Genomic DNA, 25,878 nt, shown 5'->3' with positions numbered 1-25,878 from the left:
TAATTGAGTACTCCTTTCAAAGATCATTCTCACCTTCTCAGATTTCGACGAGTGGCACACATGCACTTGTCGCAATATGGGAGTTTTATCTTTTTTCGTAGATCCATTATATTCAAACTGTTTTATCTCTTAAACTGTGTGTCCAAATCTCAAACTATTTTCACCGCTGGATTCTTCGCGTCGAGATCTTCAAAATTAGATTCCATGTTGATATTTTTTCAGGAAAAAAAACCAAACTAGGAGCACGTTTTTTTTGTTTACGAAAAAAGGCACGCCTGTTTTTGAGAGTCACGCCCATGCCTTTCGTGGAAGAAAAAAAATGAAGCATGTTCTTTTTTTGTTTTCAAGAGGCACGGCCGTGTCTCTCGCGAAAACAAATCCGTGTCTCTTGCGGAAGCGAACCGTGTCTCTCATGAAATTAAAAAAACATTTTTTTTCATTTCTAAGAGGCATGGTCGTGCCCAAAGGAAAAAAAGGAAAACGTGTTTTTTCATGTACATAAGAAAATTTGATTTTTTTTGTCCAAAAGCTAAGAAAGACCGATGTAAAATCGAAAAGTAAAAAACCCCTAAAAGACCATCTAAACACGTGAATTTTTTTTTGAAGGGAGCATTCAAAGCGCGACATATGGTGGTGGCTGAGAATGCGCCAAGTTATGCGCTCTCAACCTACCCCAAGTGACCATTGGGAGACTTCTGAAGAAGCGCTCCTTCCTTAGTTGCTCCCGAAAACCTATGAGACAAAAGAAAACAGCAGACAAGAGAAAAATGGAAAGGACCGCAAGCCACATGCCAGGGCCCAGATACGAAAGCAAACCAAGTTTACTTCTCGTGAGGCACGGATTTGCTTCCGTGAGAGGCACAGTCGTGCCTCTTTTAAAAAGGAAACAAAACTTGCTTTCGGTTTGCTTTTTTTCGTCTATTTTTTTTTGGAAAAAAAATTCGTCAAAACCTATCATCGTCGGATCTAGTTTTTGAAGATCTCGGCGCTAGGAATCCAACGGCGAAAACTGTTCGAGATTTGATGCATGGTTTAAGAGATGAAACATTTTAAATAAATAGATCTACGAAAAAAATAGGAAAACTCTTAGGTTGCGATAAGTGACGCACATGAGACTGGTCTTTGGAAGGAGTACTTCTTGGTTAGTGAATTCGGACAAAATACAGATAAATCAAACTGTACAATAAATCTAGTTGACTGAGACATAGCTAATTTTCGGTCGACTGAGAATTAGCACAACCAAAAATCTATTGCACTTCTTATTTTGAAACTGAGGATACATCGCGAAGCATTGGGAGTGCCTTAGCATCTTTAGGCCATGTTCGGTTAATCCCCTTGCCACAGGGATTGAAGGGGATTGGGGAGGTTTGAGAAGGATTTTGACTTGTAAGGGATTTAATCCCCTTCAATCCCTTTCAAACCTCTTCAAACCCTCCCAAACCGAACAAGGCCTTAGAGAGATCTAAAATGAGGGAAAGAAAGGAATTCTAGGCATATATCAAATCCTCCTCGCGAATGATTTCACCTCGCCATTGATCGAATCTCCTCCCATGTTGGAATCATCTTAGATAGAGATTCTTGGCAAAATAAGAATGTCAACCAAGAGCTATAGTATTTTTATTCAACATAACATGTACTATTTTCAGGATCACTAGAAAGCGATTACAACTTTTAGAGGATGCTGGCGCGGGCGGCTTCCTCATCAAAGACAGCGCATGACGCCTCATCCTCCATGTCGGCAGCAAGGTGGGCCTCGGCCTCCTGTGCACTTTGCTTTGCACGGCGGGCACACCGGTCCATGTAACACTCATACTCCTCCGCACCAGCGATGGGGCGGTAGTTTGACCTCCAGCCTCCAACTCGGACGAATCCGAGCGTCCATTGGCTGACATAATGGATTCTCGTCAGACCAAATCCGAGAGCCCATTGCCGACACAATGGATTTCGCTAGATTGAATCTGACCTTAGTCGGGCACACTTCTCACGGGAGCAGAGAGGGCCTTGCGGATGGCCAACTCCTCCTCGCCCTCACATGGGACGATGCCCCAGTCGACGGATCAGGAGTGGCTGGATCGGATCCGCTGCCCGCCATGCTGGAGAAGGTCAAAGATCGCCGGAAGAGAGTTTGGGGACCGGAGTTGAGTGGAGTGGTCAGAGTTTGGTCCGGGATGCGGATGAGGACAAATATACGTGGGGTTGGATGCGCTACTGTGGGCCGGATCCTACGTGACGGACGCGCCCAGGTGCGTTCGGACCTCTTCATGTTGCTTTAGATTTGGGCTGGATACGAAGGGAGTCAGTCGATCCAGGCATATGGAACCGATATGAGATTTTTTTTGATCGGTCAGTGACCGAGCCGTCCGCCGGGCGTAGGGGGGGATGTTATGTTGGGCAAAGATGGCCAAACCGGCCCAGCATGGCACGACTCGACCCATGCTAATCGTGCCAGGCGCGACACTGTCCACGGGGGCATGTTTAGTAAACGGGTCGTGCCGTGTCGACCCACGTGTTGCGCCTCCAGGCCCAGGCATGACCTAGTTAGTAGACGGGCCGACACATTGGCCCGTTTAGCACGGTGGGCTGCACATTTTCAACTTGTTGGGCTGATTTTTGCCATATTGGGCTGTATTTTAGGTATATATATCTATATATATATATATATATATATATATAGACAAATTCTTAAAAATATATATATAAATAAAATGGGCCGTGCCCAGCCTCCAGGCCCGTGCTGTGCCTGGCCCATGGCGTGCTCGCAGGTTGGCCTGGTTGGCCCGGCCCGTCTGAGGCTAGATGATCTTACTAGTCCTACGGCTTTGACAGCCACTCACCGCCAACGAGTTTCGAGACCGCTGACGAATTTGAAAAGGGAAAGCGGGAGTCCAACCTCCGATTCTTGCGGCGGCGATTGGAAATCTGGATTTGCCGGCGGCCAGACAAGGTATGTGAGGCGGCGCCGCCGCAAAACTTCATTCCGTCTCATTCTCTCCACCCTCGCGTCGTTTGATCGTTTCTCTGCTACGCAGCGCCGACGACGCTCACCGTCTGTTCGACGGAATGCCTCCTTGTAGCGAGGACGAGAATGCGCTGCTGATGAGCGCCACCGACCGATGGCAGCAGCAATTGTGTGCTTCTGGGTGGTATCTCAAGTGCTAAACACCTCAAGTTGATATCTGATACTGGAAAGGTATGCCACTCGTCTTTAACTTCTTTATGCTATCCCTTTCAGCTGTGTTGCCGTATCTACATCATTGCTGGATATAGGCAATAAACTAATCACATATGCATCTTGATTGTTTACTTTTGTATTTTCTTTCCAGTTCATTTTCACAAGAGATTTGAAACATTGCCCTACATTTAGCAAGTTAAAGACTTTATTACTCAACAAGTACTGGTGCGAGGCTCCTGATTTGGATCCATTATCTTGCATTCTGGCAAACTCACCAGTTCTCGAGAAGCTCACTCTTGAACTTTCTCCCAAGGTATAAATCTTCTAAAATGGACAATTGCTGCACTATTAAAGTTGTTATCGGTTATCCATCTTTGTTAAATGTTTGTGGGTACCATAGTCGCAAAATCCTAAATTGGAGATAAAAGGAAGCTACTGTTGCATGGAGAGACCGTCTGCAATATCAGAGCACCTCGACATAGTTGAAGTCAAGTGTGATGTGATCGACGAGATAATTCTTAAAGTATTGAAGTTCTTGTGTGCATCTAACATACGTAGGTTAACTAATGACACTTTGCATGCTCTCTATATTCCTGAAATTAGCTTTAATATAAGCGAAAAATGTAGAAAGCATGCAGTCAATATGAAACTTCTGAATTATGAATGAAGAACAGTTTGTAGGGATTCCTTATTGTTTGAAGCATGAAAAATCTGGACCACGTCTGGTGATGGGCAGAAATGAAAACTAATACAATCCATTTTGTTGTAAATAATGTTTAATCTATTTGTGTTGTAAAAACTGTTAGTTGTTCGGAAGCTACTGTTGCTCGGACGACGTCCCTTGAGTGCTAGCCCGGTCTTTGTGGTGTTCGGCGGTTTCCCTTATGTAACCGTGCCATGTATGGTTTTTGGGTCCGGTTTCCCCTATTAACTGGACCAATTCTCTTCTTCTTAATGCAATGCGGGAGCTCCCCGCCCTCTGACGAGGTTCCGTCAAAAAAAAAAACTGTTAGTTGTGGACTTGTTGATTAGTTGTGGTTTTGTGGGTACAAGCACAAATGTCTGATTCTGTTAGTTCAGGGTGGTTGTACAATATCTTCACTTGTTGATTTGCAGTGAACAGTAACTCAAATGCATAGTAATACAATATTTTGACTCATTGTGTTGTTGGATAATTGGTTCTAATCAATAGCAAACTTTATGGTCTAAATTTGGCACTTGGATTGCTTGTGATTCTGGCACTTATATTATTCCCTGTTTTATTAGACTTTCCTGGGGAGTCTTTACAGTTTGAAAATATTTTCTTCAAAAATAAGTCTATACATAACATGTCTAGCAGTGTATGCCATGATTGCTTATTTCACATTTCCTTTTCAATGAAATTGATTTTAACATTTTCTACATTCTCATTTGGGAGTAGTTTAACTAGATGTTCTCATGTTAGATTATCAGCTAAATAGTTTGTGCCCAAATTAATGTTAAAATAAGCTGCACCTGCTAAGTGAGTCTCCATCATACATTCATATTTCTGTTGTCGAGTAACTGAGCATTTGTAACACTAATGCAGAACAGCAGACTCTTACATTGTTTTTTTTTCAATTCTGTACAGGATTCAGTTTCGAGTAAGGGTGAGATGATCTGGGTTATTGTCGATCTTCCATGTTTCAGCCATTAGTAATTCAAGGCTTAAGAATATATAAGCATCTTATGCCAACTCTACTCAGAGGAACGGTGTAGAATCCCCAGTATATAACTTATGAACTCTAGACCATCTAGCTGGACTTGGTTTTATGGTATTCTGTTGCACCTAAGCGTTTCTTTGTTGGATTGGGCCCATGACTGTTCTGTTATGATGGATCTGTATATTTTGTTCCTCGGCTAAGACAGGGCTGTTTGGAAAAGTGCAACAGGAGGTCTAGAGTTGCACATATTGCACTTTTCGTTTCACTGCTGTTGATCTATTTCTCTGATGTTGATCTAGGCAGAGAAAGCTGAAAATGAGCTGCAGCTCTGAACTTATGTTACCAGCAATGAGAGGGATACCCCAGTTGCTACCCAGAGTGATCTCAACCACGCATTTTTGCATCCATATCTGCTGCTGGTACCTATGGGAGCATGGGGTTGTTGTTGTCTTCAACGGCAAGACGCCAACCTATGCCAGCGACATCTCCTACTCAAGTCGCGTGGCGATGCCAATGCTTGTATCTCTTGCTCGACGTGAGGTGTAGTTAGGGTTCCCTCTCCCTCCCTTGTGCCTCCGGTCTCTTGGGAGGTCTTCAGATTTCTAGAAATATCTTGCTCAAGTTCCTGTTTTCAGTACAAGTTCGGATGTTGCTGAAGTTCCCGTTTTCAGTACAAGTTCAGATGGAGAATTATTCCCCAGCGAACATTTTGGATAAAAGTCGCATGCTCTCTTTGATGCTTCATTATAATGGCCACATGAACCGCCGATCCATATGATGTAATTCCCACGGTGAATCATATTGCTATGTAGTTACTTTATGATCAGAAAATGATGTTTGATTAGAATGTTTATAGGCTTACATTCCTGTCCGATTCATCAGCCCATTCATTTGCTAGGTTAGATGTCTCACCAAGATTAATTATTATTTTTGCATAACTCCAAAGTGGTTATGTCTGCAATCCTATAAAAGTTTGAATCCAAATTCGATCTACAAAAAAGACAAAGTAAAAACAAATCAAAACGCGAATAGCTAGTGTCAGAAAAAGATAAAAATACAAAGACAAAATTTTGAACACTATTCATAGCTGGATTAGCTTTATTTTCTATGTGTAGTTTGAATTTGGATCTGAAAATTCATGCCTAGCCAGGTTTGCATGGTAGTAGATGGTAGATCTAGAACAGCCCCTGTACCGAAATCACCAAACCTGAGACAGCACCAAGTTCATTCACACATCAGTTAAACCAATACAAAAGCAACAAGCACAGGATATAACAACCACACTACGCCACACCACAACCAGAAACCAAGGAGATCAAAGGAGGGCCGAAAGTCAAAACTAGTTGCGATCATGGTATGGCCGCTCTCCCAGAATTTACAGGGTTCGTCAGGAAGACGGATAGCATACGACAGGAAACGCGGCCCATCACGTCTAAAGGACGGCTACTGTCAGCCAGGGCAAGCAGAAAGGTATTACCATGAGATGCTACAAGCAGGTATGTGCAGCAGTTCAGTTCAGTTCCACACACCCTAAGCAATCATATCATTAGACCCACTTGTCATCGACAGCTCCAGCCTCCTGCTGGGTAAGTGTATCGTCTGGAGTAGCCGCCGGAAAAGCTGGTGTCTCCTCCTGGGTGATCATTGTCAAAGAAGCTGAAGTTCCTGCCGGTGGGCCTGGCAGAGTGTCCTCGCCCGGATTCGTCGACTGAGATGCCTTGGCTTCAGTGGCTGGTGCCGCGCCTCCATCAACTGCTGGTGGCTGATCACGATTGCACTTCTTGAAGTGCATCCCACAGATCAGTTCGGCGTGCTCCGCGTAGTTCTTCCTCACATAGTTGTCCATGCACTTGTTGTAGGAGAAGTCTGTGTGGGTCCCATCTGATGACACCACGTAGAAGCACCTACTTTGCCGGAAAATGTGGTGCTTGTTGACCTGCCAAACATGAGCCAAATAAATATCTTGCATATTTTAATTGCGATGCACAAAATAGTAACACATTAGATATAAAAGGGAAAATTTATTGCACATCTCCTCTTCGCAGGTGATTGTATGGTGTTTATGAAGGAAGATGTGCGGAGCAACACTCGTTTGAATTTGTAGTTTCTACAGTGCTGGATCGGGTCAATGTGCCAATAAGAAGAAAAGTTCAATTTATTTTGGCTCCAAATTGTCCTGATGCTTTCAAGGTTCATGTTCGGAGTGTTGTGCAGATAGGAAGGGAATCCCTCAATTGGGGCTGCCTACTGCATTTGGCTGCATTACACAATAGCATTTTGAACACATTTGTGGAACAGGCCAGACCGAGGGTGCAGGGAAAGAAGTGCTACTAAAGTCAATAATCCAGTCTCTACAGCTAACTCTATGAGTTGCTTCAAGCTCGCAAAAGGTTCTGGAGTGGGTTGCTTGACAAGGAGGGCCAAGGGGGGGTTAGGCTTTCAGAATATAGATCTGTTACTATCCCAATGGTGATGTGCTAAACGCTAATTGCCCAAGTAGTGGTTAACCAACATGGGAAGCAATTTGTAAAGGGAGAGCTGTGATGAAATAGGGCCTGGTCCGTCTGATAGAAGATGTTAGAACTACTGGAATTTGGCATAATCGATGGATAGAAGGTACAGCCTGGTGTAGGCCACTGGGAAGGCTAGAACATACTCCCTCCGTCCCATAATATAAGAACGTTTTTGACACTAGTGTAGTGCCAAAAACGTTCTTATATTATGGGACAGAAGGAGTACATGAAAACCAATGGAATAGTGAACTGATACAGCAAATGTTCTTGCCCTTTGATGTAGACACCATTCATAGCATGCTGCATCCAAGAAGGGAACTGCAGTTTTTTTTTGGCACGGACGGTGGAAAAGTCAGCTCTATTCTCTGTATGGTCAGCCTACAGAGAACTAGCTGTTGGTAGTTCAGATGGTTCAAAAGAGGCGTGGAAGACCTTGTGGTGTCTCCAAGTTATGCCCAAAACTCGCATTTTTTGTGGCATGTACTGCCCTGCTTTGGCAAGTTGAATATAAGGCACATTCAGGACTTAAGCTTCTTCCCTTTATGTGGCCATGAGGAGGAGTCACGATACCAGTGTTTATTGAAGTGTGAGTATGTTGAGCTTTTCCGGTGTGCTGCACAGGGGTTCTTGATATGCCAGTTTTACACCCAGGAACTTGGACGCAGGATGTGCTTGATCAATGTTTGGATTCTTCCCAAGAAGGATGTGCTTGATCAATGTTTGGATTCTTCCCAAGAAGGATGCGGCTTATTGCAGTCTCCATTATGTGGTGCATCTGGGGGATCCGTAATAACTACAATCATGGTGATGTGCAGTACGAACCGAGGTGATCGGTTGGATTGGCGGATGAGCTCTGAAGGTCTCTGGAGATACCTTTGAAGGAGCTAGTGTTCTGATCACTACTCCGGTGACAGGGAGATAGCGGCAGCCTGAGGAATCATGGGTTAAAATCAATAGGACGGTGCCATTCCATCTCAGGGTCGGGCTGCCGGAACGGGAACAGTTACTGTCGAAGTACGAAGGAATTGTAGATTCAACAACTGCAGACATTCTAGATTGTAGGATGGTTTAATGCAAGCTATTTGAGAAGGGCTATCAGCAAGTGGTGCTAGAAACAGACTCTCAGGTGGTCGTTAATTTGTGGCAAGCAGAGCAGCTCATCTCAACTCCTCGGGGTTTAACCTAAAGAAAAGTTATAGAAGGCAAAAGATAGCACAAGAAATCAAGAATCCATACCATTATATGATCAATTCCACCAGACACCTTCTTTTCCTTTTCAGGGTGGTGTTCCAGAACTTTTTCTATGATAAACTTTTCATCCTCCAGGGGAAGTCTTACGCCATCACTGCAAATTTTAAGATAATGAATATATTTAAGATTAGATGGTACAAACAAAATAACTGTTTTGCATATCATGAAGCACGCAAGTAAACCGTTATATAATTTACCATGATTCACGGAAGATCTTTCTGACCATGGTTACAATGGGTTCAATTTCTCGTAGAACCTTTTTCGCCTCAGCTGGTAGTTCGTACCGTGGTCTTGGTGGCCTCTCAACAGGTCTCATTGGGGGCCTGCCTGGATTGTCTCTTTTGTCCCTCCGGTTTTCTTTGGCATCCCATCCCTCCGATTTCCAGCCTTTGTTGTTGCCAGAGGAATTGGTCTTCCAATTATCAGCACTTGAGTCATCGGTCTGAGCAGAACTCCAGCCATCCCAAGAATCTGGCTGCTTTGAATCCGAATTCTCGTGACCCTGGGAAATTTGAGCAGCACCCCACGCATTATCTGACGGTGAAGCAGAGACATTGCCCCAGGAGTCCTCCTGTGCAGCACAAGTCTGGGCCTTCGCTGTCACACTCCCCCAGGAATCATCCCCTGCATCCATAGGCTCTGCAGTACAAGTTTTAGCTGCCACACATCCCCAGGAATCATTCTTTCCATCCATATGCTGCGCAGAAGAATTCTGAGCCTTAGCTGCCACACTCCCCAATGGATCATCCTGTGCATCAACATTCTGAGCATTACCAGAGTCATTCCAAGCAATTACATTTTGTTCCCAGCTTGCATTCGCCGTTGTGTCATTTTCCCATGAGTTGCTCTTCTCAGTAATTTCCTGTTCAGGATTATCTTCAAAAGTGGGCATTCCATGGGTCCCATCCCATTCCGGTGATAAGCAAATATCATCCATCATGTTGTCTTCAACAAGGTAGTCCACATCGTCCAAGAATGTGTACGCATCCTTTTCTTGGTCGGTCCTCACCAAGGCCAGGAAATCATACAGACCGTCACCATACTCCTTGTTGCTTTTCAGCTGCAATGGTCAAATCAATTATATATTAAAACCAAAATGCAGGTCAAAAATAGAGAAATAGGTTAGAAACTCCCACAAAAAAGAGAGAAACATCCAACCATTGATCTGGTGGACATCTATTTATTAGTACATCACAACCGTTAGATTTACATAATAACCGTACCTAAACAGATTGTACCCATTAGATCTACATAATTATTAAACAGAACGCATCCTGTAGTTCTTCATAATCTATCTTCTACGATGTATTAACAAAACGATAGAAACCAAACAGAGAAGATTTAAAAGCAAAGAAAGGCTGAGATCTATAAAAATCTTGTTGGAACCTTTACACTGGAAGTTTGTCACAAGGTTGAAAGTTGTGGCTGGATTGCAATAGGAAAGATCCTCAAGAACTATCCATTTAGCACACGGCTACAAACTTACAATGTACATCAATACATAAATAAAACTAAGTGCTGCAAACTATTTGGAGAAGAAATATTTGTAAATTAAATATCGGTAGCAAATGCTTTGTTTTGACGTGTAGGTACACACACATTCAGGACAACATAGCTCATCGCCATGGACATGATCATGACATGGCGATAGAAGCGACCATGCATGTGTACTCGACATTCTCTAGCATGCATCAGTGTCCCATCAATCATTGAAGAGTGCTGCCTCAGCGACAAGTCCTCAGGTCATCAGCATGCATCAACCATGAGTCAGATAAGAGAAGAATACATACACACAACAAGGACTCGGCGACACAACAAAGACTCACTGCAGAATTAGTAATAAAAGAATTTCGTTGCTTTGGTTTCTTAAAAAATAAAAGAATTGTGTTGCTTTCACCCTTGCCTCATAGATGAGCACAACCCAACCTTATTGAAAGAAGTGCCCGCTAAACAAAGCACCTACTGACATGCATGCCACAAAAGTGAAAACAAAGCATTTGCTAGCCTATCGCAGTGCCACAAAAGTGAAAACAAAGCACTTTCTCCAATTATGTGCACTCTGATCTCACAGTGCCAAATATAATAATAATCCAAATATTTGAATTGATGGCCTTGTTTTTATTTAAGTGGTCAGTTTTGGGCTTTGAATGTTGAGGAAGTTCTAGCACCTGTTGTAGTTCTGTTAAATATACCAATAATTACATTGTTTCAGATGGAGAAACAATGAGTCAATTAATAGGAATAAGATATGCATGCACATAAGCATATGGCCCTACCATCTGAAGATCCTTGCCGCCACCAAATATTGACTCAAGCTCCATTACTGATATGAATAATAAGCTCCAGCGGGTTACAAAACCAGCTTACCTGATTTTCGTTCCAAAGAATCTGAAAAGACGACCCCGTGCCAAGTGCTGCACTCTTTCCCCATGAACATGATGAGACCACACAACCCAATGAATCAGTATGGCATTTCTCTGCAGCCTTCTCGAGGCATTTCACAGGGGTCTACAAAAGAAGACCAGGACATCAGCATAGTGTTTGTGGTGATAAAACAAATAAAAAAAATCAGAAATAAACTTACAAAGGTGGACTGTGTAAAAGGTGCTTGAACTTTTAATGAACGTAGGGTCGCGTTGTAACCACCCTTGTGGAACCCATTCAAGTTTCCAGTGCATGTCATGCTGTTTGCCACAAGTATCAAATGGTCCTTCAGAATTCCTTTAGCAACTGTGTTCATAGTTCTCGAAAGGCACTGCACAAAGCATCAAACAAGAATGTATCTAATGAAATAGGACATAAAGATAAAAGTTGAAAACAGGCGCTGCACAAATCGACAACCACAAAACAGTTATAGCAAAATCATTTAAGTGTTACAACACTTGATTCAAACCGGATGAAAGGTAAATCACCAAGCAGCAACACATATCAGATTTAAATGAATGATAAAATTTAGGATGTTTGTATCTGTACTGAACCACAAAAGCGGAAATCAAACTGTCCACTTAGTATGGTCTTGGTTACGGTAGTATGGAAATCGAAAACCATATGGCCTCAGTTAGTTTAGTATACAAACAGAAAATTCTATCTAATTGCCGAACAACTCTTACATCCTGATTCTCCAAACATTGGAATTTGGGCGCTTGGCCTCAGGATAGTCAATCCCAACAGGGGCAGACCAACTCATGCCGCCGAGCCACCCACCAAAACAGCCCAGCGGCACTCCCTGCCTCGCCTTCATCTCTCTCCCTCTCCCCCTCCTTCCCTCAACCTTGACCCTACCATTACATGTTTCTTAGAAGTAAATTTGCAGATTAATTTGAGTAAATGGGACATGCAGATATGCAAACAGGTGTAATATGTATGCCTCATTTTTTAAAATACATAAACTTTGATTAGTTTGGTATTTACAAAAACCAAACCATATTTTGATTTATTATCATATTCAATATAGTATTTACAGGATAACCACATTTAACAAACCAAAATGATGGAAGGCTCGCCCTAATAAAATTAGCTTGTCCCGGTGGTAAAGGTGCGGCCAAAATTTTCAAACTTGTGTTAGGAAAAAAGGTACTATTTTTTTAAGATCGTCCTAAGTTACGGAAAAAACAAGAGTCCTACCAAGTATGTGAAACGTTTCTCGCTTTAGTTTTTACAAAAAAAAAATGAAGCTTTTGCAAACAGATGCAAGAAGGCTAACCTGAACAACTTGATCAAAGGTGCATGATATACCAAGAAGTTCTCGCACTTCCCGAATACCATGAGGTATGGACCTTCTTGTGTCAATGAGGTTGATGACTGGTATACATGCATCCATCGCTATTCTCCATGCGTCACCGTTCTTCCTAGCTTCCTTTTTTTCAACAATAATTTCTACTGCTGGCTCACCATTTGATACCTTTTTTGTGTCTTTAACCCAAGGTGTTGCATCAGACCCGACCCACATAATTTTAGCATCTTGAATTCGAGGATCACCTGCAGAGCAAACAGACTTTTTTTTTAGCAGAGTCCTTCACACACTGCCACAAAAATAGGTGGAATAACATATGTAGAACACCATCTAAATTGTTAACTAAGAATCTTTAATGTCCCCTTAAAGAAAGAGATAGTTGAGCACATATACATTAATTTCTTATGCATAAGATTGCACTAAAAAATTAGTGGAATCCCAAAACTGAATTTGAGTATTCCAAATCAGAGCAATAGCGCTGCAAATAATGATCCCTCAAAAAGCAAATTGCCACAACACGCATGCTATTATTTTGCAGGCCCAGACAGCAAACATCCATTCAATCAATATATATTGTGGGCCCAGACATCAATACCCCGTTTAATTGTATACACTAGTAGAAAAAGGACCTAATGTGAGACACATTAGTCCCGGTTCGATTTTGGCCCGGCACTATAGGTACCATTAGTGCCGGTTCGAACGGCTATGCATTAATGCCGGTTCGTTTTGAACCTTTAGTACCGGTTCGTGCCACGAACCGGTACTAAAGGGGTGGTGGCAGGCTGGCGTCAGGCCAAGGCCCCGCGATCACCTTTAGTATCGGTTCATGGCACAAACCGGTACTAAAGGGCTAACCTTTAGTACCGGTTCAGGCCGGGGCCCCGCGATCACCTTTAGTATCGGTTCGTAAGGGCCTTCATGCACTAGCCAACGCAACCAAAAATCCGAACTGATGGAAAAGGCTAGGCAATACAGATATACACATCAACGATCTTAAGCACAAGAACTCAGAATACAAAGCCAAAGGCCATGCCCTACAATGGCATCATAAGAACGAACATACAGAACCACCAGTCCACTGAAAACAATAGCCTCATCCAAGAACAAAGTTATAGGCGACTATACACATGAAATTCTCTAATTTATACATGACCGGTGTTGACAAATCAAAGAGCAGTACATCCGATCTTTCATCCAAAAAGATAGGAGAAACCAATTTATTACTAATAAAAGAACGACTGTAATTTATTCAGCGAATGAAATTTCCATGGAAGCTGACTAGTTTCTGCATCTTACAGTACCTTTTATAACTGTCTCCAGAAGCACAGAACAGAGAGAATCGGTTAACACGTTCACTGCTTTCTCAACTGAATCAGATAACATAGGGATATATTCCAAAAAAGAGAACTGCAAACATGAAGCCTTCCCATCACTCAGCTTCCGTGTGAATGAACAATCACTGCCAGGATTAAGGAGGGAAAAATATTCATCAGATTAACTTCAATAATATTAGTAATCAGAGATTATGTCATGTCAAACAGACAGAAATGTGGCAACACTGAATAGTACTCCCTCTATATCAAAATATAAGACTTTTTTGACACTATAACAGTGCTAAAAATGTCTTATATTTTGGTACGGAGGGGTACATAACAAAGAGATCATGCTCAAATGATAATGTATTGAAACTCCTTGTCTCCAGACAAATCCCCATTATTAAATTATGGATTAAACTCCAGTCCCACGGGTGCACAGTGCCAATTCATTTCGAACAGATTTAGGCATTGGAGAGAATACCAAAATTCTACCATAACTTAAGTATGTTCTGGTATCATTGCTATAGAATAGATAACCTCATGCTAAACTAGGAACATGCAGAAATACAAAGTTCTCCATGTACCCATTTAGACTTCTCCATATAAAGTCATTATATAACTGGCAATGTTTACTCCCTTGGTGTCATGTTTACGGGTTGCAATTGATTATAGAAGAGGAAGGGCTAGTGTGTGTAGAAATTACTAAAGGGTACTAAACTAATTTCATACGAATGTAAGTCATTTCGGGTATAACTTTACTCTTGTGCATATAGCTAAAAAGGTTTCATTATTTTCAGTTGGAGGGGATATTAAGTATGAAGTATCATCATCCAGTAGGAAAATATTTTCATCATTAAAGTATCACCATCCCCTATTTTGTTATAACCGTGCTACTTCAATGGAGTTATGAAAATTTGGTAGCAAAGAGTGCATATGGGCATACGGCTACAATTGAGGTTAACCATGTTTCTGACTTGCCACCTCAATTTTCCATTTCTGAGTTGGTTATAATTTATAAATAAGATAAGTCAATTTGAGGAGCCCACAGAAAGGTAGCAATTTTAATTCTGGGATGCTGTGTCAGTGGTTAGATTTTTATATTTCCCCATTCATCCACAGAACGCCCTCTCCCGGAACATTTTACTTCCTAACATAATCTCCCATCTCTGTCTTCATCTAAGGTATTCTCAGCATATGTTTACAACACAATGCACATGCATGTCAGCGAGCATGTTACAGAATCTATATATGAAATCAGAAAGTAAACATTTACGAACAACATCAAGTATTCAGTTCTCACGTTGAAATCTTAGATATCACCCATGTTGACCAAGAAAAACACAAGTATTAAAAAATATGTCACCAGCATCCAGTGTAACCACTACCCGCTAAAAATGAGGCTTGCCTCAGTCCTGACCAATAACCATGGTATCTAAGATGCAACAGAAAAACCATTGCAGAGTAGAGAAAAAAAAGTTTACCAAGTGGAGAAACTAATGTTTTTAAACAGCAGACCAAGAGTTCCCTTCTTGTTCCCATGTTTCCCAGAAACTTCTTGGCATTTCTGAAGAATATCATCAGTGCTAACGTTTATCTGTTCTAAATGTTCCTGCAAAATATACATGCATACATTCATATGTATCATATATAATTACAAAAAAAAACACAGCTTGTATGTGAAAAGCTAAAAAAACATCACAATACCTTTTCAAGATGAATATGGCCAACAAATGCCGGGGTGGCTTCTGAAGTTCCCTTCAAACTAACTTGTTTCTGATACCTGAAAATGCAAATGTCATATTCGTGCTATTCAGCGCAAATGACAATAAATACTAAAAACAAAGGATCAAATTAACTCTAGAATTGATGGCATGGATATACATACTCGATGCAGATATCAGTGGTACAATCCTCTAATGTGACTCTCTTTAGGCAACCCTGCACTGCAATAGCTGCCTTTTCTTTGCAAAATTTCTTGGGACAAGAGCAGTCATTCAGAAACAGGATAACTTTTCGATCTTTCGCATCATTTTTATAGCTAACTTTTGTCTGAAGTATTTCCTGTTGGGTTAAGAACATGTTAACAGTAGGTACAACATAGCTTGAGATACAGATGCATATAATAGTGACTAGAGAAATTTACAATGTAATTACTACCTTCATCAACACCCATGAAGTATTATTACTATGAGAAGCACCCAAGACAGCCTTATAAGCAGGGTTAGAGATAGCAGCGGCAGCTAAGGCACCCACTGGTTCTCCAGGAGTTATAGCACTTGGATCTTCTTTGTATTTAAGTTGCATGATTGAATTGCTGCAGATGTTTCCCACAGTTCCGTCATAGCATATAACTACATCTCGCAAGATGGCCATTAGACCCTTGAACAGAGTTCCTGCTTCTGGCAAACCTCTTGAGGAGCGGACAATAGTTTCTCTTGTAGATATAGCATGTACTAGCTCCTCGTAAGGATTGAGACCATGGAAATATGAACTTTGCACAAGACCATATGCCTCTGGAGGATGTTGAATTCCATCTCCAATTGGTGGGTGTCTATTAACAAAATTTGAGAAACAAGACTCCACCAGACGACGTGAGTACAACTTCCCCTCACGGTACAGCTGCAGACCAACAAAACCAAGCTGCTCAACTACTTTTGACATTGAAGGGTCACTCTTTGGGTCAAACAGAAGACCAAGACGAGATGATTTCACGACAAAATTTGATATTTTCTCTTTGATGTTCTTGAGATTATAGTCAACAGAGTGGCTTTTGAAGCACCTTCTTGACTGCTCAAGTACAGAAGACTGTTCTTTAATACACTCCTGTGCTCCTTCCAACAGAAGCTTGGGTACACTAAAATCTTGCAGTGTTAGACTAAAACCATCAAGTAGTAGGAACTCCCTGAAAAGGGGCTGCAGCGCATTCAAAAACTTGAGCGCATCTCCCGGGCCCTTAACACAAATAATGTTGGACACCAAGTCCGAAAATGAGGCCTCAACGAATTCTTTCTCAAGATCTATGACAGTGCTGTCCCCTTCACAAGTCAATTCTGGCGGCAACGCACTTTGTATTATTTTTGTAATTGTCCATGGCTTTGGTTGGATCACAGCAGTGCATGAAGAGAAAGCGACAGAAACATTGCCAGCTGGTTTGCTGATTCTTTGCTTAACATGGTTCTTGAAGACATGAGTTTTAGAGCTAGCAAGCTGTCGTTAGTTAGCGGGAGGTTTAGTCTCCCGCTGTGTGAACTAGACAGTTGCTTCTCCACGCTGAAAAGCTCCAATGCTTCAATTTTTGCAGACTGTGACTGAGGATAAAAGATCAGTACACAATCACCATCAAAATCTGCTCCATATGGATAGCATAGTAGGGGATTTATCTTGACTGTATGACCATGGTGGATGTATACATTCAATGCCTGCAGAGAATGCTTGTGAGTACTAGGTGACCTGTTGAGGAAAACAACATCACCATCAACGATTCTTTTACTGATCGTTTGACCCACTTTCAGAGTGGGTGATCCTTTCGATCCTACATTGATTGCATATGTTGCTTGACCATCTCTATAGGTCAAACACAATCCCTTGTCAACAACCTCTTGCAATCTGTGTATGTTGATGTCTGTAACCGGTTCTTCAAAAGTTATCCTTTTTGCCACTTCAAAAGGCAGTCCAACTACATCTGCTCCAATATAGGGATCTCCAGTAAGCACACTAAGTGATGAAAATCCTGACACTTTGCTGATGAACAATGTCTTCATCTTTTCAAGCCATTCTTTTGTTGACGAAGGAGATGAATCGGTGCTAGTTGTAAATCTCTTTGCACCTTGAGGACCCTTCAAAACAAAAGTCATTCAACGATTAAATAGACATACATGAATCTGATCAGAACATAAATGCAAATGGCACTGGTAAACTATCGCTAGCAGGTCCTTATTTCATCAGAACACCAAGAACACTGAGAAGGTGCCGGAGTTCACTCATGCTGATGGTTAAAAAATATGTGGTCAAGAACCCAGAAAGCTCTTCCATATGATTCTATGGAAAATCCAAATTTTCTTGACACTCAGAAGAGGATAGACACAATCATATTGTGAACACTCCTAACTTTTTGTCATCTACACACAAGCATCACCATGTTCAATGGAACCAATTGTAATCCTATAATTAATAACTACTCCCTCCGTTCCAAAATAGATGACCCAACTTTGTACTAACTTTGGTACAAAGTTGGTTCATCTATTTTGGAACGAAGGGAGTAGGTGATAATTTAGAAGCGAACTTGAACAGTCTGACTCAAACTTGGTCCTTTTGAGTTTTGATGAGCTAGAGTCTGCTTGCACCTATTTAATTCGTGCTCCATGTAAATATGAATAATTAGGTAATTTGCTTCCATTCACGCCAAAAAAGGTAGTTTGCTTCAAAATCATGACAAATACCTTTGTAGTACCCCTGGCCTGTATATATTGGCCGATAGAAAATTGTAGCTCAGCTGATTCAGTGTCATATGATTCAAAGTGTGGGGAACCAGATGCTGATTCTTTTATCTTCTCTATCTTTTCAAGTATCTTTCCCAACAAAGATATAGAGATGGCCTGAAACAAGAAGAAAAACAATATGGTAAGGTATAAACCAATCAGTAACTTTACAAAGATCAAGGAAATGCACAGAACAAAACTCACATTGGACTTGATGCTTTGCCCATCTGTGAATTCTGGATTATAGAGGCAGTTAGGAGGTACTGGGAGATATTTCATCACATATCCAGATTGAGCAATATATCCCCGTGCAGCTAGCTTTTTTCTCGTGTCATCCGGAATCTTCTTTAATATATTAAAAGCCTGGAAAATAATAGAGGAATGGGATAGTAGGTTGCTGGATACCAAAAAAAAATGGTGACTCGGTAAGAAAAATAAAGGGGCAAGTAACTGTGAGCCCTTGGGCCTCGGGTTCTGTGATCCTTGCTTTAGACATTACCATGTTTTCAGGGGTAAAGAATGGGTATCACTCATGAGATTAACATTCCATAATGTACCACCCCAAATATCATTCAAAGGTAATTGACCTTACCAAGGGTTGTAAAACTGAACAGTCTTATCCGGCAATGTTTCTCACACATCTGATCTGGTACAACCCAAAGCACATTGAATTGGCTCCAACAATGCCAAATATCACAAGACATTGATATTGAGCTTGGATTTCACAATTCTAATTCTTGTTTGGGTGGTCTAGTGTTGAATAATTGGGCATGTATAAGAGTACGAATTCTGGTGTACATATTCCAAACTGAATTCTCCAGGACGCGTGTATGTATTTAAATGAGTATTTAGGACATTAAATATACATGCAATTAATCTGGAAGCAGTTCTACTTCTAGGAGCTACAACACATTCAGAAAATGTGCAGTTCCACACTCAGAATCAGCAGCACTGTGAACCAACCCAACGTGCGTGAAGTCACCAATGAGCGCTATGTTGTAGGACGACGTTGAGGCGGGCGGGGGAAGAAGGCAGGCTCCGCGAGCTGCTCGGACGGAGCAGAGAGCACATAGGGGGAGCGAGGAGGCCGACGTTGAGCCGCGAGATGTGGCGGCGGCGACAAACGGTGGTACCGGAGACGGACGACGAGGGCCTTGTAGAACGAGAGCGGTGGCGTCGGTGGAGGTAGGGAGCATGGGGCCAGAGGTGCGCCGGACGAGGAGCTGCGGGCCAGAAGAGGATGTAGCCGGTGGGGTGGAGAGGGAACAGCGGCGGCCGGCGGCGTGGGTGGGGAAACCCTATCTCGGACGGTGGGTAAGAATAAGAACAGAGAGAGAAAGCACAGGCTGGGTGAATTCAGCAGAAAACAGATGAGTTTTTTTTTTTGAGGAGAAAGGTTTTTTTTAGGGGCCTGCAGAAAACGGAGGCAGCGGGGCGTGCAACTAGTTTGGTTGTCTGGGCCTTGGGCCTGCCAAAGTACAAACAGATCCATGTTGTGCAATTAGTTTTTTTAAAAGAAACTAGTTTTTTTAGGGATGTTTGTTTGTATCACATAGCTGAGCAGTCTTATGCATGTGCGGTGGTGAGTACATGTAAATCACAGCTACTCCTCAAAAAAAGATGTAAATCACAGCTATTTAATTGTCTGTAATTTGTTGTTCAGCTCATCTCTTTTAAATATGGTAATTTTATTATCACCATCCACCACATAACAAGCACATATCACATAAACATCACAAAACATCACCATACACTAGCAAGCACACACCAGAGGCATTACAAAACACATAATACCTACATTATATAGTAGAGGAGCCGAGCTTTGGCAGCAGGGGCATCCCATGCCCCACACCACATCAGGATATAGGTAGTTTAGTAAAAGAAAATAATACATCACCCATACTACTCCGGTGCTAACTACTCTAACCTCTATCCCTCTGTTAATGCAGGTACTGTGTGACTGCTAATATCTATGTTAATTGTGTGTCTTGTTTATCTACTATGTGCTTGCTACACTAGTGCAGAACCAGGCAATAGCACCGGTTCGTAAGGCCCTTTAGTGCCGGTTCCATAACCGGCACTAAAGTGTGGGCACTAAAGCCCCCCCCCCCCCTTTAGTACTGGTTCAGCACGAACCGGTGGTAAAGGGCAACCACGTGGCACGAGCCAGCTCCGGGGGGCTGGAGCCCTTTAGTACCGGTTGGTAATACCAACCGGTACTATAAGGTTTGGGGGGTTTTTAGTTTTATGATTTCTTTTTCATTTAATTTTGTGTTTCCATTTTAATTCTTTTTCGTTTGCTGGTATTTTACGATACTACACATTGTATACGTTATGCATATATATATATATATATATATATATATATATATATATATATATATATATATATAGAATTTCTAGTGGAACCAATCATGCATATATATATCATCAATGTCTCACAAACCACCATATTAATTAATTCACACATACACAAATGTATAGCTAGCTATATACAATTTCTCCTACATATGCATGTTGCCTTCGGAGCCGGTGGCATTAGCCTAATTGGTGCCTTCGGAGCACGATGACAATTGGAAGTGGTTTTCATGGGGGCGGTAGCGGGTAACAGTATTCTCCCTTCGGATTTATGACCTGGTCGAGCAAAAATCCCGCTATTTCCTCTTGAAGTGCTTCTACACGCTCCGTTTCTAGGAGCTTCTCCTGCACCTCTCTGAATCGTTAAGAAGGAGATCAATATGCATGTGTATTAGTTGTGTGACTAGATATCGATAATGGTGTAAAAATTGTGAATAGTGTTCTGACAAGCGTACCCATTTCTGTCTTTGAGATATGCTCCTTTCGGACGCCATCATGCGAATGTTCTCGCAAATGCAGAATGCACACAGATCAGTCCCCTGCGCCTGCTTCAGGGCCTTTACGAGAATGGAATTTGATCAGATAATAATTAATCAAGCATGATAATTAAAGAGATGGCAGCTAGCTAGCTAGCTAATACTACTTAATTACTTACCTTGGGTCGAAACCATTGAAGCTTTTTTTCCATTCGCCATCCGTGACGCTAATGAACCTTGCCCAAGCCCTGCCCGCCGACAAAGAAAATGAATAAAGGGGTTATTAAATAGTTCATATCATGAAATGACGAACTAAATAGGCCGAGATATATAGTTAATAATGATTGAAATTACCTGTTGACTATCCCAAACAAGATGTTATAGTTAGTTTTAATTTTGAGTAGTGAGTCTAGTATTTCAACTGTTCCGTTGTCAACTTTAATGATACACAAGACCCAGTGAAATCTGCATGCACACACGTTTGCATGTCTTAATTAAGCGGGCATATGTAAGCAAAAACATGTAGCTAGCTAGTAGGCAAAAACAGAGAATTTGTAGTACAAGACAGTGTGACTCATTGGAAGTTGTAAGGAAGTAGTATATCTTCATTGTATTTGAGGCGCTTCAAGAACTCTAGCATGTTGTCCTCTATGTTCTTTTGATGATGTTGATTTATCCGCTATGTGTATTCATTAATGGTGTTTGGGTCAATGAACCCAATGCCATAGCGTCTAGCTTTTCTCATTTCATACATCTTCATCCTGCATAATACCACAGAAAAGAATATAGTGAGGATAATTACAGGTAATGATTGATCAAAAGGATCACTACAGCTAGCTTGAGACTTAAATTACAGAAAGAAATCACTTATAGACAATAGCAACTGACGATAGATTTGTCGAGTGCGTCTTGATTGTATAACTGAAACAGTTCAGAATACTCAACGGACACAACTTTCTCATGGAAGTAATGATCCTCCTTGACATTCACCATGAGGGACAATCGATCTGAAATATTGGTAATATTCATGTACCATTGATGCAATTCATACATTCTCGTTGGGAGGTTCTTGACCTTGTCTGGCTCGACCAAAGTTTGGCCCCGGACATATTTCCATTTTATTTCATCCTCTCTAAGCACAGGCATGGGCTCGATCTCGAGGAGTTGTCCAACAGTGATTTTGAGAACTTCAACCTGCATTATATGCTCCTCCGTTATTACCACATTGCCCACCTCAGGAACGTAAACTGTTTGCCCACAATAATATTGGGCGCGCGTACTGTCACGTGTTGTTGGCACAACAAGCGAGGGGATCGATTGCGCCGCCTGTTCTCCCAGCTGGGGAATGGTTTTCCCGCATTTTTTGATAGCTGCTTCTTGTTTGCTCGATCCCGAGCTCGCCTCCTTACGTAGACGTGCTCGATTTAACTTCCTGATGTGGCGCTCATATTCTGTGTCAACAGGCTTGGGAGCTGGTGGTTGAGCCATACGAATGAAGTGGTCAATCGTTTCCTTAGGCACTTTCTCCCTTGGCGGCGGTGGCGGTTTCGGTGCAAAATGGGCTTCCACCTCGGCCTTCGATATGGCTGCGATTTCCTCCTCGGACCTGTCATAAGCCCTCTACGGAAGAGGCGTGAGGCTTGGACCATATTTATATCGCTTGCCTCCGCCTGTACTTCCTGTACTACCTCGACTCGTACCGCTACGCACCATAGCTGCGGGGTGTCTCTTCTGCGATTGCTGAGGCAGCGGAGACGACTGACGGGGCTGAGTTGGACGAGGAGGAGTGGCCGCCTGAAGCTATGCCGGACTTGGAGGAGGAGTGGCCTGAGGTTGTGCCGGACTTGGAGGAGGAGTGGACGTCTGACGCTGTGGCGGACTTAGAGGAGGAGGAGTGGCCTGACACTTTGCCGGACTTGGAGGAGGAGTGGCCTGACACTTTGCCGGACTTGGTGGACTTGCAGGAGCGGGAGACAGCTGACTCGGTGGCGGACTTTGACGAGGAGTCGGCTGACGCGGTGTCGGTGGCCTTCGAAAGATGATGCAATCCTTTTTCCATAAGATGATACGATGTTTGGCCTCTCCGAGAAAGCGCTCGTCGTCACCTCCAGGAATGTCAAGCTGTAGCTCCGAATATGGTGGGTCCACCACCTCATCAACCAAGACACGAGCATAGCCCGCTGGAATCGGGTTGCAATGGAAGGTTGCCTCGGAGGAATTTGTAAAAGCAACGGCGTCCGCCACCTTCATGGATATGTTCGCTATTTTGACGTGTAGCTCACAGTTAGTGTTCTCCGTGATGTCATCCACGGGGTATCTACCCAGCATTGCGTCGTCCGGGGCGGAACCCGCGCTGCTTCTCGGCATGGATGGGGCGGTGCTATCCAATGCTGGATCATCCGCTAGAAGCTGCAGTTGCTGAGACCCCATTTGCTGGGTAAGTGAGTCGATCTGCTCCTGCTGCCGCTGGAATTTGACTGCCAATTCCGCTTGACTTGCTTCTAGGCCTTGAAGGCGTTCATAGTCCCGCTTCCTCTACTCCTCCTCCATCTTCCTCTTCTTCTCCTCCGCAATCTTCTTTCTCGCACGGGTTCTGTAGTCAGTGTTCCAGTCTGAAAACCCCTCATACCACGGAATAGCGCCCATGCCTCGTGTTCTTCCCGGGTGTTCAGGATTTCCCAGGGCACGCGTAAACTCGTCGTTCTCTCTGTTGGGCTAGAACACCCCCGATCGTGCCTCTTCTATTGCAACAAGTATCGCATCGTCGGCTCCCTTCAGACTTGCCTTCGTCAAAACATTGCCTGTCTTCGGGTCCAACTCCCCCCCATGCGCATAGAACCAAGTCCTGCACCTGGGGGGGTCAGCTCTTAGTAACCGGAGTGACACCTGCATCCTCCATCTCTTTCTCAGACTTATCCCACTTAGGCATTGCCACCGCATAGCCACCTGGCCCCAGCTTATGGAGCTTATCCTTTTTTTGGCATTCTTCTTGTTTATTCTCGACCGTTCCTTAGCTAATTCCGAATCCTTGAATTTCACGAAATCGTCCCAATGAGCACATTGGTTCTCTAGTGTTCCCTCGAATACTGGAGTCTTCCTTCCTCCCTTGACGTACTTGTCCCATTCACGATTCTTGTGGTTCTTGAATGCAACCGCCATCTTCCTAAGAGCAGCGTCCTTGACTTTCTGCACATCTGCTTCTGTGAAATGATCTGGTAGGGTGAAATGTTCCATGAGAGTATCCCAAAGCAGATCTTTTTGATTCTTGTCGACAAAAGTAACATCTGGACGTGGAGCAGCGTCCTCTTTGCCTTTTTGTCTTTTGTCTTTTGCTGGCTCTCTCCATTCTTGAAGGGAGATCGGGAGTTGGTCCTTCACAAGAACTCTGCACTGACGAACGAACTTGTCCGCAATCTTCTTAGGCGCTAATGGTTCGCCATTAGGTCTGACTGCCTCGATATTGTACTTTACGCCCTCCTTCAACTTTTTGTTCGGGCCTCGTTTCGTCCTTTTGCCTGAAGATTTGCTCGATCCGGATGGCTGAAAGAACAAAGGTCGATTCGTTAATATATCTTCAAGTCATTTAAAACATGTGATGATCACCAGATACCTGCTTATATAAATATATATACCTCGCCGGTCTTTGTTGTTTCAGGATCAACATGTTCTTCGTCATCATCATAATCGTAGTTCATGACTTCATCAATTCGGTCGTCGCAATCGAATATCATATCACCCTCTCCGGTGTTGTTTAGAAATTCGGAGCCGTCATAATCTTCTTCATTTTGATCATCATCTGGCCCGCGTATCATATCGAACATGGTCTGTTCTCCCTCTCTGTCGGTATTGTCTGCCATAGCTTTTATTTAACTAATCCAAAAGAAATATAAAACAATTTAGTATTCAAATTACATCGTCTTGAATAATAGATATAATCTCAAATACTTCATCTAGAATAATAGATATAATCTCGAATACATCGTCTTGAATAATATATAATATTGAATAGTACATCACTGGCTAGCTAATTAAAGATTGAATACTACAGAAGAATCTAGGACACTCGTGGTTCCTGCGGCGCGGGCGGTGGACACCCAAAGAGAAGGAACCCTCACAGGATCATAGCTGAAGTGAGATTCCCGAAGATACTGCCAGGTATTGGAGAACCTGCCGCCCTCTAACGCAACCATGTAGCGATGGACGTGCTCGTCCTCCTCCCTGACACGGCGACGTACCACCTCCGGCGGGCCGGGTCCCTCCGCACCGAAATTGGCCCACGCGAACGCCACCAAACGAGATCAGGGTCGATGATGGGACCCGAGGTCGGGTTCCTCATCAAGCGGCGCGCCCCTCCAGGCAGCACCTCCCAGTGCCAGCCCGGCGGAGCCCAGTCCCGGACATGGGTCGGCTGGACGTCGTCGCGGACGGGTCGACGGCGAGGATGCGGGCCGGGCATCGTCGAGAACAAATACTAGCTATATGCCCGCAAAAAGTAACATTTTTTTTAATGATTGGATTTTGATAACTAAAATTTCTAACATTTCTACTATTTCAAAAATCTATATACTATTTCATACTAATTAAGCATCTAACACTAAAAACAGAAAACACAACTTCTATACATCCATTAAAAAACTGAAAAACAACATTATATAAAAAATTTCCATACTAATTAAACACTAATTATATCCATCTAACATGCATTCATACATATATAATAGTGAAAAAATAATAATCTAAATAATCGTGTGTGTGTGTGTGTGTGTGTGTGTGTGTGTTCATCATGCTTGTGTGTGTGTGTATGGGCTCGGGGAGGGGCGGCGCCCATGGTGGCCGCCGGGGGCGAGGGAGAGGGGTTAGAGGGGGAGAGCTCATAGCGGGGCAATGGCGACGGCGAGG

The 25,878-nt window shown here is 42.8% G+C and overlaps 1 long non-coding RNA gene and 1 pseudogene across 2 annotated transcripts; one reads left to right on the top strand and one right to left on the bottom strand.

The window, feature by feature from the left end:
* Positions 1 to 2,839: 2,839 nt before the first annotated feature.
* Positions 2,840 to 5,637, top strand: LOC119325020. 2 transcript variants are annotated; one of them, XR_005157273.1, is made up of 5 exons: positions 2,840 to 2,944; positions 3,030 to 3,190; positions 3,324 to 3,485; positions 3,573 to 3,726; positions 4,782 to 5,637. It is a non-coding gene; the product is annotated as an uncharacterized LOC119325020 (long non-coding RNA). The 2 variants fall into 2 exon arrangements; XR_005157272.1 differs by lacking the exon at positions 3,573 to 3,726.
* Positions 5,638 to 6,052: 415 nt separating this feature from the next.
* LOC119320781 overlaps positions 6,053 to 25,878 on the bottom strand; it is a 33,783-nt pseudogene continuing 13,957 nt past the window's right edge.

The sequence above is a fragment of the Triticum dicoccoides genome, chromosome 6B, assembly GCF_002162155.2.
Source record: "Triticum dicoccoides isolate Atlit2015 ecotype Zavitan chromosome 6B, WEW_v2.0, whole genome shotgun sequence".
Classification (NCBI taxonomy): Eukaryota; Viridiplantae; Streptophyta; class Magnoliopsida; order Poales; family Poaceae; genus Triticum; species Triticum dicoccoides.
The sequence above is the reverse complement of the archived record's forward strand: the minus strand, read 5'-3'. Positions and strand labels throughout refer to the sequence as shown.